This window comes from Schistocerca nitens, chromosome 4 (genome assembly GCF_023898315.1).
Source record: "Schistocerca nitens isolate TAMUIC-IGC-003100 chromosome 4, iqSchNite1.1, whole genome shotgun sequence".
Taxonomy (NCBI): Eukaryota; Metazoa; Arthropoda; class Insecta; order Orthoptera; family Acrididae; genus Schistocerca; species Schistocerca nitens.
In genome coordinates, this window is record NC_064617.1 from 318607932 (window position 1) to 318611481 (window position 3550).

The window sequence follows — 3550 nt, forward strand, 5'->3', positions numbered from 1 at the left end:
CCTGTGGTCACTTGACCCCCCCCCCCCTTAAATCATTAATAATTCAATGTGTTTCCAAAAGTAGTTTGAGAATTTGAAAAGCCATTATGACCATACAGGTGACTGAACTACCTCGAATTACAATCAGGTTCAGTTTACATTGATCATCTTGATTGCATTCCTAGATGTTTAGACTTCCCTGCACAACAGGCATGTAGTGAGAGTAGTATTGGCACGCCTTACAGGGCTACACATTCAGATGGGTGCTGCTGAGTAGAGAAAGGGGGGAGGAAATGGACAGTAAGAGAGGGAGGAGGATGAGGTAGACAGGAAAAGGGAGAGGAGACAGACAGAGAGAGAGGGAGACATAGCTGAACAGGTGGAGAGGGAGGAAGACAAGCTGGATGGAGAGAGAGGACGGGTAAGAGGAAATGGACAGACAGAGCAGAGATAAGGGGTGATGGACAGAGAGGAACAGAGTAGGAGGAGGAGGAGGACAGGTAGAGAGGGGGTAGAAAGAAACTGGCAGAAAGAGGGGAAGGAGGAGGTGGACAAACAGAGAGGGAGCAGGAGGAGATGGAAAGAGAGAGAGGAGGAGGAGGAAGAGGACGAGGAGGTGGACAGATAGAGGGACATAGGTTGAGATGGACAGGGAGAGGGGGGGAGTAGTTGACCTGAGTGACTGGGGAGGAGGAGGTAGGCAAATACATTCGTGAGGAGAAGATAGAAAGAGAGAGTGAGGGGAGATGGACAGAGAAAGAGAGAGAGAGAGAGAGAGAGAGAGAGAGAGAGAGAGAGAGAGAGAGAGAAACGGTCAGAGAGGGAAGGAGATATAGAGGTAGAAATCGGAGGATGGGGTCGACAGGGAAAGAGGGGGAGAAAGATATGGGCACAGTGAAGGGGAGGAGGTGATGGACAGAGGGAGGAGGGAGGGGAAGAAGGAATTGGACAAAGAGGGGGGAGAAGAGATAGTGTCTGAAAAATTTGTTGCAAGTAGAGTTAGTAGTGAAGAAGCAATAAATTTAATCATCATGTACAATATGGAAGTTTTTCAAGCATCTCATTGTTTATGACGTCATATCCCCTGAACTATGAGAAGTAGGTTTGTAGGAGAGTATGGACAGAGGTAGGGAGCAGGAGATGATGAGTAGTGGAAGAGAGTGGAAGAGGGAGGGACAGAGAGAGGGGGTAGGAGGGGATGGACATAAATGATGTGACAGACATGGTAAGCAGCAATCTGTGGCTGTAGTGAATTGGAGTGTGTCGTCATTGTCTGACTGTAGAGGATACAACCTGACTTAGAAAAAATTTCTAATTGGTGCAATGAATTGTAGCCTGCACTGCATGTAGAACAAAAAAAAAAAAGTAGAAAATTAGGTTAATGCAGATGAGTAGGAGAAACAATCCCATAATGTTTGTATTCAGCATTAGTAATTTTCTGCTTTACACAATCACATCGATTAAATATCTAGGCATAATGTTGCAAAGCAATCTAAATGGAACAAACAAGGAAGGACAGTAGTAGGGAAGGCGAATGGAAGACTTCAGTTTATTGGGAGAATTTTAGGAAAGTGTTGTTCATTTTTAAAGGAGACTGCATGTAGAACACTACTGCAATCCGTTCTTGAGAACTGCTAGTATGTTTGGCATCGCCACAAGGTCAGATTAAAAGAAGAAATTGAAGCAATTCAGAGGCGGGCTGCTGGGTTTGTCACCAACAGGTTTAATCAATACATGACCATTACATTGATGCTTCATGGACTAAAACGGGAATCCCTGGAGGGAAGATGACATCGTTTTTGTAGTAGTAGTAGTAGTAGTAGTAGCTTTATTCAACTGTAGATCTCTTTTCACAAAGATATAGGACTTGTCAAAGTATTTACAAATTTAGACCAATTTAAAATCAGCTAATTCGTGTACACATATATTTACAGAATTCTAGTTTGAAACAATCATTAGATATACTCCTGGCATAAAATACTTTTTTTACAAATAACTAATTAAATAATGTAATGCTACACTGTTCACTCATATCTCACTATCAGTCACTGCACACACTATACGCACATTGTTTCATAACACTTCACTCACTTCACGCACTACACACACACACACACACACACACACACACACACACACACACACACAAACTGGTGATCTCTGAGCCATTTTGTGTACTGAAAATTCGCATTTGCTATCCTGAAAAACTGAGTCAGATTCCTCCATAATGAGTGAGATTTTGAGATCAGAAAGAGGAAGAGGTGTTAATACTGTGCATTGCACAGGTTGTGGGTATTTCTAGAAAGGAAAAAAAGAAGGAAAAAACATAAAGTGAAGATGTTATGTGGAATGTTGGATGTTCTACAATAATCATTATTATTACTTATCTGTATAATATTTTTATCGAACCCCTACACTGTTGTATCTAAGTAATCCTTTAATGTATAAAATGTATTGCATAACAGGTACTTTTTTATTGCCTTTTTAAATAAATGTATCTTTGCAATTTCTTTAATTTCTTTTGGTAATTTATTGTACAGTTTTATTCGTTGGTAGAAGATGGTGTTATGAGTTTTATGTTTATTTTTTCCTGGTAAATGTAAATTGAGTCTATCTCTTGTTGCATGTTCATGGACAGAGCTGTTTGTGCAGTACCTGCGAAAGTTATTTTTGATGTGGACAACTGACTGGTAAATGTATTCACATGGTGCAGTTAAAATCCCCAGTGTTTTGAACAAATCTTTACAATGAGCTTGACTAGTATTTTTGGTTATTATTCTTATGGCTCTTTTTTGGAGAATGAAAATTGTGTTCACATTTTGTGCGTTTGTTCACCAGAAAAGAATGCCATAGCTAAGAATTGAGTGTACATATGAATAATATGTAACTAAAAGACACTGCAGTTACACACTGGTGTTAGAATTATAAGGGCATAACATGCTGATGAACTTCTGTTTGCAAATACCTTTGTGTGTTCACACCACTTCAATTGTGAATCAATATTCATTCCTAGAAATTTGGTATTTGTTACACAGTCTATAGAGGTGCCATCTACATTTAATTTAACATTGTCATTTTTCCTCTTCAAACTGAAATTCATGACATTAGTTTTCTTTATGTTCAATGTCACTTTATTGTTTATTGACCAATCATAAACTTCCTTGAGAGTTTCATTTGGTTTCTCGGCAAGGAGTTCTCTTGTTTTTTTCAGTGACTATAATATTGCTCTCATCAGTGAAGACAACTTTTTTAGCATGAGTAACACTACTGGGAAAGTAATTGATGTATATCAGGAATAGTATTGGTCCTAATATGCTACCTTGTGGAATCCCTATATTATTGTATTTTGTTTCTGATAAGTGTTTTACTAAATGTTTCGATTTATTTGAAGTATGTGTTCTCTACTCTTTGTATCCTATCTAGGTATGATCGAAACCAGTCATTAGCTACCCCTCTTATTCCTATTGCTTCTAATTTATTTAATACAATCTTGTGGTCGACTGTATCAAAAGCCTTAGAAAGATCCAAAAATATGCCTGTGACATACTCATCTTTATTAAGAGCCTCAAGT